This window comes from Puma concolor, chromosome D3 (genome assembly GCF_028749965.1).
Source record: "Puma concolor isolate L17-30 chromosome D3, mPumCon1.1.hap2, whole genome shotgun sequence".
Taxonomy (NCBI): domain Eukaryota; kingdom Metazoa; phylum Chordata; class Mammalia; order Carnivora; family Felidae; genus Puma; species Puma concolor.
The window spans coordinates 86,589,061-86,604,321 of NC_141678.1; the positions used below are offsets into that span (position 1 = coordinate 86,589,061).

Sequence of the window (15,261 nt, forward strand, 5' to 3'; positions counted from 1 at the left end):
TGATCCTTTTAGAGGAGATGGTTTTAAAAGCAACTGGAAGATGGATTCTTCCTGGGTTTCTTGACTCCCTTGTTCTCTTTAGTGTATCATGCTTCTTTGGAATGAAAGAGCTAACAACAGCAAAGGAATGGCCTCTCCTTGTCAAGTTTTAATTCTTTAAGACTTTTTTTTGAAATCTTTAGTAGCATTTATGTTAAAATGTATTTTACTTTAAAACTTTTTGCATGAGTGAGTAAAGCTATATATTTCTTCACATTCAGTCATTTATTATTCATGAAATCAGAACACAAATAGACTGTCAGAATATAGCCAAAGGGCTGAATTTAGACTATGGGGCTTGCTGTTACCATGTAAAGTGCTATGAAAAATTGAAATCATAGTAATGGGGGGTAGATATATAGTTCCTCCCAAGGAAATGTCCCCCAAGTCTCACAAAGCATTAATCATCATATTTGTTTCTATTTTCAAAGCTCCAGGCATTATTTTGGATTTCTTTGTTCTCTGTTGAGCGGTCAACTTATACTCTAACTGCGTGTATTGCATCGTATATTACAAATGCTTATTGAATTCCCGTGAAATGGTTCTGTAAAATGCTTTGGGTATTGCTGCACACTTTTGTGTTATTTGGAAAAATATAGATTTATAGGCCTTTTCTTAAGATGGTTTCTTAAGACTATAAGAAGTAGGTATCCCAAAGTAACTTTCAACATTTAAAAATGTAAGTAACTGTTTTGGGTAGCGTGGCACCCTGGAGGAGTTAACCCAAATTGTTAAATATTCGACCTTTAGGATATTACATCCATTGTTGAATTTGGATGAATTTCTTTGCTGGGAGATTATTCCTGTTCTAATGAGGTGTCTTTAGCTATGTCTACTTTGAAAAAACAGCTTTTGTATTTAAGCACATTTGACAGTGTCCTTTTAGATCAAGCACCAGCAAAGAAATATACAGAAAACAAAGACTATCTGAGGAAAAATATTTGCTAACTGTCTCTTTGGTTGAGAAAGTTTGATCACTAGGAGTTTGGAGAATATACAATTATTAACAAGTAAAGCCAGTGTCCTGTGAGACTGCTGGATTCCCTAGAGAAATGCCAGCTAAGAAAATCCTGATGATAATTTATTTTATTTTATTTTAATTTTTTTTCAATGTTTATTTAATTTTGAGAGAGGGAGACAGCGTGAGTGGAGAAGGGGCAGAGAGAAAGGGAGACACAGAATCCAAAGCAGGCTCCAGGCTGTGAGCTGTCAGCACAGAGCCCGATGTGGGACTTGAACTCATGGACTGTGAGATCATGACCTGAGCCAAAGTCTGACACTCAACTGACCGAGCCATCCAGGTGTCCCCTGATGATAATTTATAATTAGAGTTTGAGACACCGGTAGACAGTGTATGACTGACTGAGCCCAGGAGATCTTCAATGAATAACATGGCAACTTTCTGCACTTCCCTGGAAACACCAGCTTCCATCATCTTCTGTCACTGCTAAGACTTAGTTTGGCCATTTGAGTCATGTGTACTACATCATCTTGCGCACAGACCAAGTACTGAGTCACCCAAATCATCCCAGAGCCTCCCCCTCAGGCTGGTCTCATCCCTGAGTGAAGAACCCACCCTACCATGTCAGTAGTCGGTGTGGTGACGATACATTGCAGACTATTCAGATGCACTTCTTCACAGTATCAGCTGTTTGATACTAGACCACACCCACAGGAAGGGAGAATGCTTCATCCTCCCTTCTGGCTTGAAAGCTACCCCTAACAAATGTAAGTGTGTGCATACACACAGACACATCGTCCAGAAACCACAGCGTTATCTTCTAGATTCTATGTGCTTCTTTCTTGAAAATATTCTTGTTTGTATAAACCCCTTATTTAGCTCTAATTCTTTTTCTCACAACTCACTAATATTTACTCAGCTTGAAAATCATTATGTTGGTTGCATGACTTAATCATTACGTTGGTTGGTTGATTTGTTTGATGTCTTCGGCATTCTCTGGACTACATGATTATTGAGTAAATGCTGTTGTCCACAACCCTCAAATATTTATTTTAATAGATGTTTATATAATCTTTTAAGTTATATATTATTGTATATAATTGTAAATTATATATATTTTATAATACTATGTGATATGAATGTATTATTTATATATAATAAGTATATAGCCTATCTTATACATTAGATATAAACATATATAAATATAAAATAAGTGTATAAGTAACTAGTATATTCCTATAAATATACACTGTATATCATATACTTTACATATGATATGTACTGTATATAATCTATATTAAATATAAATGTATAATGTGTATGTTACATATAGTTATATACATTAAAATTATTATATATCATTTAATATATACCTTGAGGTTAAATACCCCCTTTACATATTGGGTAATTTAATCAATGAATGTTCATTTCCCTTGATGATCTTGTAATAAAGTATAAAAACTTGTACACTCTATCACTAAAACCAGATTTGGTTCATTTCTTTTAGGAGAACATATTATCCCAGCCAGTTGATGGTGAGCATATGACAATGGGAAACTGTAATGTACAAGGTGACACTTAGGTGTTCTGGTGTGTGGCGCTGGGAATCATTCACATATTTTCTATATATATAACTCTTTTTGTGTTCTGAATTTCCTTTTTGAGAACTTTAAAAGTGATTATTTTAATTTTTTTTTTAATTTTTATTATTTGAGAGAGAGAGAGGGAGCACAAGTGGAGTTGAAGGGCAGAGGGAAAGAGAGAGCAAATCTTAAGCAGGCTTCCCACTCAGTGCAGAGCCCGACAGGGGGCTCAATCCCACGACCCTGGGATGATGACATGAGCCGAAATCAAGAGTCTGTCAGTCCACCGCTGAGCCATCCAGGCACCCCTAAAAGTGATTATTTTAAAATTTCCAAAAGTCCTGTGTTCAGTGGGTTTTTTTTCCTTTAAAATTTACCAAAATAACCTTCTAGATTCTAAGATTATGGTATGCTGTTACCTTGTTGAAAAATCCTTGGGTCAGAATACTGTATATGGGATGGAACCTGGGGCCACATGCTCTCATAGGCATGTCACCTGGTGGCTTCTGACAGCTAAAATGATTTTACTTGTACAAGGTGCCATCCTCTTATGTGGTAGCAGGATATTCAAAAGTAAAATCTCCAGACGTGGTTCTCAGTATTTAAAAATGTACAATTTCAGTAAGCCACCTTTTAGTGTTTTATTTAGAAAAATATTGTCAATAAATTTATAACTACATACGTGCTACACATTTCCATACAGCAGATAAAAAAGAAGCATCATCTGGAGCAAAAGAAAATAAATCCTGGAATGCAGCTAATTCAAGGAGCAAGAGTAATCTAATATTTCCCATGTTCTAGTACTACTTATAAGACATGACTAACCATATATGTTGTTCTGGTCAGATACCATTTTCTCTGCCTATCACCTTGCCCTCAATTTGGAAGTTTTGGGGAGCACCACAGTTTACATTGATTTCAGCCATGTCAGTCCTGCCTTCAACAGCAGTTTCTCAGTTGACTGATTTAAATCAGAGATTCTCCATACATGGGCCATGTATGAACTTAAGAGAATCCATGAATACCCTGACCTTTCTTTCTGGTTCTTGTTTCTCTGGCTTTCATTGATTGGTTAAGAACGAATGTTTTCATCAAAGATTTTCTTCCCAGTGTAGGTGTTACACCCTCACAAGAATAATACTAGCTAACTAACAAGTATTAGACACATGCTATTTGTCATTATCCCTGTGCCTTTGGCTAGAATTAACTTGATTTTCTCACAATAGTCATAGGCAGTAAACACTCCCCTTTTGTCTGTGAGAAAATGATGGTAAGAGAGTTTAAGAAGTTACCCAAGTTTGTACATCTAGGAAGTGACCGAACTAGAATTTAAACCCAAAGTTTCCTATGCAAAGCCTATACTGTTAACCATGAAGTTACACTTGCTGAAAATACAGTTTGTTGTCTTACAGAATATAGTTTTACCTGTGAGTTTCCATCTGTCTTCTCCCAGATCACAGATCCTGCAACCAGCTTCTAGCTTGTGAGTTATTTTGGCTACTATTCAGAATTATATACCAAATTTTTATTTTATTTTATTAAAAAAAATTTTTGTAATGTTCATTCATTTCTGAACAACAGAGAGAGACAGAGCACAAGCAGGGATGGGGCAGAGAGAGGGGGACACAGAATCTGAAGCAGGCTCCAGGCTCTGAGCTGTCAGCACAGAGCCATACGCGGGGCTTGAACTCATGAACCACAAGATCATGACCTGAGCCGAAGTCGGACACTTAACCAACTGAGTCACCCAGGCACCCCCCAAATTTTTATTGAATGGGGAGTTTTAAACAGTAAAATTAACTCCTCAAAATTTCCATTTTTATCCTTCCAAATGTATTTTAAATTAAGCAGAAACTATCTAAATATGTTTTAGCCAGTAAAACACAGTCATCCCCCTGCTGGATTAGAGAAAGCCACCTAACTAGCCACCCGATGCTATCCAGGGTTCCATTTTCACACTTGAATTCTGGCAAAAAAAGTACTAACTGAAGATATGTCACAATGAGTAGTTGATGTTGGAGAGATGATTATGAGACCATTTGACCACTATTTTACTGAAAACAAAAGTGTCCTGTACTATAAATATTAAATAGGGAGAAGAGAATTTAAAATGGCTATATTGGCTCACCAGTGGTTTTAGGCTTTAGAAGAACAAGAAAAGAATAAACATGAGAGAATCGTATTGAAAGTCTTTCATAACAAGACAGGTAACAGCAGCAAGATGGTTGGTGTGGCTGGAGAGGAGTGGGGGAAGAGTAGTTGGAGGTATGCAGGGTGGGGGGTCTAGAATCCATTTCAAGGAACCTTTGTGTATGGAGTGAGGAAGAAGTCATGGTGCACTTTTTCCATAAAGATATGCAGTTCCAATACCGTGTTTTAAGCTTACTTATTTATTTTGAGAGAGATGGAGAGAGTGAGCAGGGGAGGGGCAGAGAGAGAGGAAGAGAGAGCATCTCGAGCAGGATTAGCACTATCAGCATGGAGCCCCAAGTGGGGCTAGAACTCACGAACCATGAGATCATGACCTGAGCCGAAACCGAGAGTCAGATGTCTACCTGATGAGCCACCCAGGCACCCCTAATTCCATGTGTTAAATAGTCTATCCTACTTTTTGAAATATGTATTAATGCTTAAAAAAAAATCCATCATCCATGTCCAGGCCCTTTCATGTCTATTCTGTCTATTCTGCCTCCTTGATCTCTGTGTCTGTCTATACCAAAACCACTCTGTCTTAATTACTTAGAGCTTTATTTATAGTACGTCTTGAAATTGGGTAGGGTAATCCCTCTAACATTCTTTTTTTTTTAAAGTTGCTTTGGCTTTTCTTGGTCTTATCTAACCACCAGGGTTAAAGGTGCATACTCTCCAGCTTTGTTCTCCCGTTGGCCTGGCACGGTGCGTCTGTACTAGCAGTAAAACCTAAGTTGGCCACAGCTACACCTGTCCTTGTTCTCTTCTGAGGGCAGAATGCTGAGAAGAGTCAAAGCATAGTAGCAGAGTGACTCTACCTTTAACCAGATCCTCATGGCCCTTTTGCATTCGTTCGATTCCTTTTGTACTGGTTTCCTAACACAATCTTCCCATTGGGTGCTCCCAATACTCTTAATGCTTAAACTAACCACCCTTACCCAATTCATAATAGATCACTTCGCTTCATGCATTACTGATACAATTATGTATCTTTTGCTAATTTTTTATTTCCTTAAAATGTCTTCCCTTCTAAGTAACCTACTTCCAGCCACATACTCAATTCTATTCCTCAGTTATCTTCTCTATTTTCTGCATGCTCATTTGGCTTTTTCGTGGCTCTGCCAGTTCGGGGACATCAGTTTCTTGATCTAGTTATGACTGTAGCTGCAGTACGAGGTGGACTGCAGTTGACGTCACCCTGGTGCAAACCTACAGTGCACACACTGTGTGGCTCTCACTCTGTTCCACAGCTTTCCTGTTGACATCAAGCCTTCAAATACTGTGGGATCCTGATTGGTACTAAAGATTGTCGGCGGTGCTGAAAGCTCATGGTGTCCACCTTCCCCCAGTGAGAGAAGGGAACCAGGAATTGCCTGTTGCTCTTTTTCTTTCCATATGGATTGGCCTAAGACAGGTCTAATGACAGTTCAGAAGACAGCTCTGCCACATCGAGAACTTACTCGCACATAGCTGTGGTCAGCTCAGTATTACATCTTTATGTTGGCTTTAGCCAGCTGGCAGCTGGCTGACAACATGGAGGATCAGATTTCTGGCTATAAACACATAGGGATTACTCGTGGCACTCAGCAGCATTGCAGTTACCCACACTTTCACTTGTGGTTAACTAAGATGAGATACAGATGGAAGTAAAGGCAGTGAGATTCTCAGGGGCAGCAGAGAGTCCGAAACAGAGGACCTGATGTTTACACTTAGCACCCCAGCAACTAAGGAAGAGGTTCAGTATTTGGGGGGTTTCTTTGGATTGGGGAAATAATATATATCACGTTCCGGAATATTTTTCCAAGCCATTTCTTGGTTTGCTTGGAAGGTTGCCAGTTTTCAGTGGAGTCCAGAGCAGAAAGGACTCTTGAGTAGGGTCTGGTTGTGTTGTAGACGTTCCTGACTGTGGACCTGTTTGACCCAGGAGATCTGATCATTCTGTCAGTGTCTGTGTTATGTAAGAATGCTGCCTGGGGTCTAGCACACCCCAGTAGGAATCCTGCAGTGCAAAGACCTAGTGATGTAGAACATGTTCATGACCTTCAGGGAGAACTGCTCTCCATTTTAAATTGCCCTTTGCATGATCCTGGTCTTAGTAAGGAATAATTATCGGACCATGGGGCACCCAGTGCCTAGGGGACAGGAGCCACCTTCCATGAGCTACATATTAGTAAATCTACCAAATCTTAAGGTGAGGTGGACACAGCAGCAATGCACTTTACAATGGAAATATTCTGGAACAAGTCCTAACAGGTACCAGTGACACAAGGTATTACAAGAATGGGTGGCACAGACCTGCACATCATATATCTTTCTTGCTCTGGTAGTTTCTTTCATCCCACACCTGTGGCCTTATGCGGGATTCCCTACGACCAGCTAAAGAAGGAAACAATCCAGGCCTGGTTCACAAACTCGTTAGCAAGATACACCTGTGCTAGCCAGAGGTGCACTTCGGCCACATTCCAGCCTCACCCACAGTGTCCCGAAGGATAAGGTAAAGAAAAGTCTTCTCATTAACCAACGTTGTTCACCTCAGGCTCTGTTTTCTGGGATAACACAGACTAAGACACTTCCTTGCCACCTTCCAAGAGGCCAAGATGTGCACACCCTTGTCATCGGCCCACTGACCGCTACAAACTAAAGGGACCTAGTCACTCTTGGCAAGTGTCAGTATCTTCCGAAACCTTCAATCAGGGCTGCAAGATGCTGTACTTGTAAGCCACATTTTATGCTCCGGGAACTGTAAAGCACATACATTTATGCAAATGAAGTCTGGTTAAATGAAGTTCAAAGTCATATCAAGGCAAAAAAAAAAAAGGTTGAAAAGGCAAAAACATAGCCTGAGAAGTGAGGGTGTAAGTAGGTGAAGTGACTTAATTCGGTGTGGTTGGGCTCCTGGGCGGCTTAGTGGGTTAAGCATCCAACTCTTGGTTTTGGCTCAGGTCATGACCTCACGGTTCGTAGGTTCAAGCCCCGTATGGAACTGTCAGTGCAGAGCCTGCTTGGGATTCTCTCTCTTTCTCTCTGCCCCACCCCTGCTCAAGCAATCTCTCTCTCTCTCTCTCTCTCTCTCTCTCTCTCTCTCTCTCTCTTTCTCAAAATAAATAAGTAAACTTTAAAAAATGTTAAAAAAAAAAAAAGATCAACAACTTTGGTGTAGTAGCTAGTCCCGTTCTGGGATGATTTAGTTTTGGGAGAGTGGGGAGAGGGAGAGATTTTGTGTATGTGTGGGCCTTAAACCAATTTTTTTTAAGTCTCGAATGGCAGAGCTCCCTCCTCACCTCCAAACCATGCATCTGCTGTTCGGCGGCCAGATCGTTACCTGGAGCCTGCAGGAGAAAGCACCCCCAAACTTGCCCCAGTCTACCCTCCTGATCTGTCTCATAACTAAGTTACTCTTGACATTCACAGTGATGCTGTCATAAATCTACCTAACATATCGTCATAATTTATAGCAATATTTTCTGTGGAAAAGAGATTATAAGAGATGTTCAGGAAAATGAATTTTCATGGTCATATGAGTTTGGGAAATACAATGGAGTATGTCTCCCCTTTTAAAAATTCATCGGGAACATTTACATATTAAAGGCTTTTAAAAAGAGTTAAAAAGCAATGAAAAGACAATTTTATCCTTATTCAGTTCAGCAGGTACCAAACGTAGGGGCCTGCATAACTTCATTTTATCTTCGTATTAACCACTTGCCCCACCCCAGATGTTTTCTCACTGTCTCATCATTCAGTGAGCAAAAGAGAGATGTGATCACAGTCTTGGTAGCCCTGTGGTCCATTGGTGTTCACAGAATAGCCCTGTGGTCCATTGGTGTTCACAGAATTCTGGAATTTAAGGGGACCTTAGAGACTATACAGTGATTCACAAACATTTTATCCCACAAAAAAAAAACCATTTTATTTGTTAACTTCTCCCCATACACACAAGTTTTAAAAGAAGGAATCCACCAATCATTTGGTAAATGACAATGATTTCTCCCTATTTAGCAAAGGGAGATAAATAAAGTAAGTTACATATTTATTTTGGTGGGTTAACAAGACATTCAGCAAAATATCAAAGGATCTTAATATCTTTTTTTTTTAATTCTTATTTCCATGATCTTCTAAAGATAGGAGACCTGTACTTTTCTCATGTTTAGTTACTTACTGACCACATGCTTTGGTCTCAAAGAGGTTGAATGGTTTACCCAAGGCCTACTGCTATTTGGTAGAAGAGGAACTAACTCAGAGCTCCCAGTTTCCTGATCAATAATCGTCCCATTGCCTTTGATGTTTCTCTAGAGTAGAGGTTGGCAAACTGTTTCTGTAAAAGCCAGATAGTAGATATTTTAGCCTTTGCAGGTCATAAAATCTCTGTTGAAACTACTCAGCTTTGCTGTCATAGTATGAAAGAAGGAAGAAAGAGAGGAGGGATGGAGAGAGGGGGAGAAGACACACACACACACACACACACACACACAGAGGAAATAAATTTTTAAAAAAAGGTGAATGTCATCAAGGCATGAAACAAATCAGCATTACTAAGTAGCCAAGAAGTATCTACTTAAATATATCTACTCATTATATTCCTATTTCTTTCCTGTCCCTACACTAAGAGAGAGTAAAATTCCTTCTCCCAATGTCCCTTGTCCTCTTCTGATTTTTGTGGCTGGATCACAACCCCATTCGTTGATGATGAGGGTCCGTGCCTGTTTCCCAGGTAACCATGAACACCTTGGCCTTTCGTAGGGATTGTCTTCTTTTTTAATTTTAGAGAGAAAAAGAGCTAGCAGGGGAGAGGAACAGAGGGAGAGAGAGAATGCCAAGCGGACTCCACGCTCAGCCAGAGGCAGGGCTTCATTCCACGACCCTGGGATCATGACCTGAGCCAAAATCAAAAGTAGGATGCTTAACTGACTGAGCTACCCAGGTGCCCTAGGGGACCATTTCAACTGGTCCTTCTGACTCCCACCTCTCTGCTCAGTTTGTTTCGTGGGCAAATGCTGGATTAACCTACAACATAGTTCTAACAAATTTCAAAAGCGTTCCGTGTCTCCATCTTGAGCGTCGCCTCATAAAATCCAAATAACCTTTGCTAGACACACTTTCTAGACTTACCCAGTGCTGTCCTCTTGTTGCCAACTGACTGAGAAATTGCTGTTCACACACATGCCCAAAATATTCCCTCCGTTTGGCATTCCCTCTCTTTTCCTTGTCAGTTCTCTATTTGTTTTTCAAAATGGGTTCTCAAATGCTGTCCTAGAGAGAATCCCACTGCCTTGAAGCTTTCTTACCTGTTTGTGACTCCCCGTTAAGCAATTTTGATCTCATCCTTGTCTCACGAGAGGCGCAGTTATGTAAGAAGAGCACTTTGGAGTGAGAAAGATGTGAACTCTTCACTGCATTCAGCTCAGTGCCATTGGACAAGTTGCTGAGCCATCTGGGTCTCTGTTTCCAAAGATGCAGAGTGATTCCCGGGAGCAGTGCCTTCGTTCACTTTTGCATGAACAGCAGCAACTGAAAAACTGCCCCTCTTGTAGCAGAAGCTTAACCACCTGCTTGCCAAGTGACAGAAGCAATAACATCAAATTGGGAGCCAAGATGCAGGGGCCGAGGAGTGAGGGAGGGGCAGCTGGATCATAGGTGGGCTTCTGCCTCTGTAGAATCATAACATTTAAACTTCGCTAAAAGAAATGACAGAGTATCTTTATTTACTGTTATGGCTAGCAAGACACCACAGATTATATCCTTATTCCAAGAATGCATAAAGAAATACAACCATTTAGCAATCAGACATCTCTCAAGATGCTGTTCGTTATTCTTTCTTTCGTAACCGTGGATGCTACACCTGTTTCTATAATTGCTGGCCTCCCAGGAACAGATTTATACTTGTATGGTAGCTACTTGCTTTCTACAGGTTTTCTGCTTATCTTTATAAAAACTGAGCTCTGCCTTTATGACAAAATACATAACAAGTAGTGCTGACCGTTTCACACTTTCCACGTAATCATTGTCTAGACCAGTTAGGAAACTATTTAATGAGGAAATTTAATTGCATTTATTTTTAGATTTGAACAGTAGCAATAACACCTTATGCCAGTTGTCCACAGACCTTAGCTGATTAACATTATTGGAAGAATTAGGTAGAAATTTAGACTCTGTAGCCACCCCCAGAGTTTTAAATTCATTAAGTCTGAAATAAGGCCTAGGAGTCAACATTTTCAGAGAAGGAGATGCTGAAACCATGACAATAACTCAAGCTTTCCATTATTGTGTTTCTTCACACCTATCATGATCATTATTTGCCTTGTGAGCTAGATTTCCGCTGCCCATGCTAATTATATTGCTTGGTAATGTATGCATGCATATGTGTGTGTGTACCCCCAAATGACTGTTATTTTAAAACGTGGTCTCTCGACTTGAAATTTCAACTAGCACCTTAAAGATAACAGTGTTTAGGGACGCCTGGGTGGCTTAGTCGGTTGGGTGTCCGACTTCAGCTCAGGTCATGATCTCAAGGTTTTTGAGTGTGAGCCCCACATAGGGCTCTGTGCTGACTGCTCAGAGCCTGGAGCCTGCTTCGGATTCTGTGTCTCCCTCTCTCTCTGCCCCTCCCCCACTTGTGCTCTGTCTCTCTCTGTCTCTCAAAAATAAATAAATGTAAAACAAATATTTAAAAAAAAGGTAACAGTGTTTAAAGACATAGGATACTAAATCCGCAAACAACCAACAGCCGCCACCTCCATCTTGCCGTGTACAAGCAAGAACATGGAAGACGTGCAGAACAATCTGCAGAACAGTTATTTGAGGTGTGAAACTGCATGTTTTTACTCCTCCCTTACCACCACCCTCACCCAGACTGTTGAAAGCAAAAATTCAGCCTATTTTTTTATTACTTTGGGAGCATTTAATAACCCCTAAATTCTTTTATTTTGAAAATTGCAAACTTCAAAAAAGTTGAAGAAATCGAAATATAAAGACCCATTTACAGATGAACTCAGCGGTTAATATTTTGCAATATTTATTTTTCTTTCCCTCTCCCTCTCTATTCACCTCTCTGAACTTTTAACTAAATTTGTGAAATTAAGTTGCAGATACCATAATTCGATATTTATGTCCTAATTAATCTTCTTTTATGTAAATAGTGCATGATCACATTCAATACTGATAAAGTAACACAATCTGTAGTCCATGTTTCCTTCTCCCCAAATGGACCTATAGCTAGTTTTATTTTTTGCTCCAGATTTCACTCAATTACTCACTGCATTTGGTTTTCATCGTTAGTCTCCTTTAATGTATACTACTTCACGTGCCTTTTTCCATTCTTTCTTTCTGCCTCTCTCTGTCTCTTTTTTTTTTTGTCTTTTGTTTTTTGTCTTCCAAGTTGTCAACATTTTGGAAGAGTACAGGAACTTGTTATTTACAATATGCCCCCAATCTGGATTTGGCATTTTTGTTCCTCAGGTTAAACATTTTTTCAAGAACAACTGCATAAGTGATATGTGTTGGTCACAGCCTCACATTACAAAGTACAATGTGGGTTTATCCCCTCGTGGGGATTGATAACTTCAATCACTTGGATATAGTGGATTTTGCCAGATTTCCCTCTTGTAAAAGTTGTTTTTGTTTAAAATTAATATTCTTTTCCTCACAAACATTAACCTAATAAATTAAGAATCCATTGATGATCATTGCCTGCATCAAATATCATTTTTATAACTGAAAAACAGAGATTCTCTCATTCTTCCATTTTTTTTAGATGGCTTTAGTATTTAAACAAGAGTTTTCTTCATTGTGTATGTATATTTTCTTTGTTTTCTGATTCTAGTATCAGTAATCACTATACTCATGGGTTCTTTTTATACTCAGTGTGTTGTAAACTGTTAATGTTATTCTTTTTTGAGATTTTTATTGACGTGCATTCATATAGAGTTGTAAGAAATAACAGATCTCAGTAGTAATATTTTGCAAAATGACAGTTATCACCTCCAGGATATTGACAGTGTTACAGTTCACCAATTTTCAGACTTTCCTACTGTTTTCACTTGTGTGTGCATGTGCACATCTATGTGTTTGTGCGTGTGTTTGTACCAGCACAGTCATGCAACTGTGTTTCCATCGACAATGTTTGTATCGACACCTAACTCCATCCCACTGCATCCCATTCCTGTTCTAACTTTTGGCGTCTGCCCTCCATTTCTAAACTTTTGCCCTTTCAATTTGTTACATAAATGGAATCATACAGTATGTAATCTTTTAGAATTGTCTTTTTTCACTCAACATAATTCCTTCAAATATACATACGTTCATGAAAAGGGCAGAATGATAACATCCACGTATGTATCAACGGTTTGTTCTTTTTCACTGCTGAGTATGCCGTGGTGTGGCTTTATCACAATATGTTTAGCCACTTGGCCACTGAAGGACACAGGGCTTGGTTCCAATTTAGGCCCTTTGCAGATAAAGTTGCTATAGATATTCATGTACAGGTTTTTGTGTGAACATAAATTTTTATTTATTGTAGGTGAATGCTCAAGAGATTGATTCCTGGTTCAAATGGTAGATTTCTAAGGAGTGCCAGAGTTTTTCCAGAGTCTCGTATCATTTTATATTCCCACCAGCAAGTTATAAGTAGTCAAGGTTTTCCACATCTTTGCCATCATTTACTATTGCCATTTTTTTTAAATTTTAGCCATTCTGATAAGGGTGTAGTGATATCTCCTCGTGGTCTTAGTTTGTGCTTCTGTGATGGCAAGTGGATGTTGCACATCCTCTATGTGTTTCTTTGTCTTCCATATCTGCTCTTCGTTCAAATGTCTGTTCATGTCTTTTGCCCACTTTCTAACTGGAATTTTTAAAAATCTTTTAACAGTTGAGTTGTAAGAGTTCTTTACATAATTTAGATATTAGTCCTTTGTCAGACACTAGGTTTGCAGAAAATTTCTCCCAGCCAATGGCTTGTATTTTCATCTTCTTTACATAGACTTTTACATAGACTTTAAAAGTTTTGCATTTTGCTGAGGTTCAATTTATAAAATTTTCCTTTTATGAGTCCTTTTTTTGGTGTCAAATCTAAGAACTCTTTGCTTGGTCTTCATTCCTCAAGACTTTTCTCCTACTTTTTAGTAAGCTTAGTAGTTTTCTTTTTTATACTTAAGTCCATGAACCATTTTGGACTAACTTCTGTATGGAGCTCAGGATGAAGTTTTCTTGCCTCTGGATGCCAATTGCTCCAGCACCATTTAAGGAAAAGGTTATCCTTCCTCCATTGAATTGTTTGGGCATTTTTGTCAAAAAATCAGTTTGGCATACGTAAGTGCATCTGTTTCTGTGTTCTCTATTCCATTTCATTGATTTATATATCTTTCCCCCACTAAAACCACACCATTGATTACTGCAGCTGTAGCATACGCTTTAATATTGAGTAATGTGATTCCTCCCATGGTGTCACTCTTTGTCTGAATTTTCTAGCGATTCAAAACCTGCTTATGTTGATTGCTATGTCTGGAGTAAAAATCTTTTTTTCTCTGACCCAGGCATCTCTTGTCATCTTCCAGGATCCATGTAAGAATAACATGTAGAATTGCCAGCTTCTAAGTAAAGCAAAATCAGCTCTTTTATGATCCTTGACACATATTTCCTTTTCCTAGAAAACATGAAAAGGATGCTTTGGAAGGACCAATGTTAAAATAGTGTTTTAAACTTTTTATTTATAAATAATTACAGATTTATAGGAAGTTACAAATATCATACAGAGAGCTCCTATGTACTGGTCACCCAGTTTCTCCCAATGGTTATATTTTACATAAACACAGAACATCAAAACGAGAATTTAATATGAGTACAGTGTGTGTATATATATATAAGTCTGTGTCATTTATCACATGTAATCATCACTGCAGTCTACATACAGAACTGCCCTTCAGCACAAGACCTCTCTGTGCTACTCTTGCATAGTCACAGTCACCAATATCCCTTGGCCGTCTCCAGCTACTGGTGGCCACTCATTTGTTTTCCAGCTGTACAGTTATATCAATCAGTCATTTCCAGAATATTATATAAGTGGAATCATGTGACCTTTTGAGAATAGCACCATTCTGTAGATATTCACATTCAGCATGATGTTAAAGATACTCACATCCAGATTAGCCACATGTATCAAAATTTAATTCTCTGGATATTTATTCAAGTTGTTTGGTGTATCAGTAGTTTATTCCTTTTTACTGCTGAGCAGTATTCCATGGCTTGGACGTATCAGAGTTTGTTTTCTTTTGTTTACCATGTACTTATTGAAGGGCAACTTGGTTGTTTTTAATTCTGGGTCATGGGAAATAAAGATGTTATAAGCAATGATGTACAGGTTTTATGAGAACATAGATTTTCATTTCTCTGGGGATAAAGGCTCAGAATTCCATTTCTGAATCATATGGTGAGCATGTATTTGGTTTCTTAGGACTAAGAAACTGTCAGAGTGTTTTCCAGAGTGTCTGTAAAGTTTTA

The 15,261-nt window shown here is 38.9% G+C and overlaps 1 protein-coding gene across 1 annotated transcript in view; it reads left to right on the forward strand.

Moving 5' to 3' along the window:
- DOK6 (docking protein 6) overlaps nt 1–15,261 on the forward strand; it is a 374,774-nt gene that overhangs the window by 167,737 nt on the left and 191,776 nt on the right. The window lies entirely within an intron of this gene.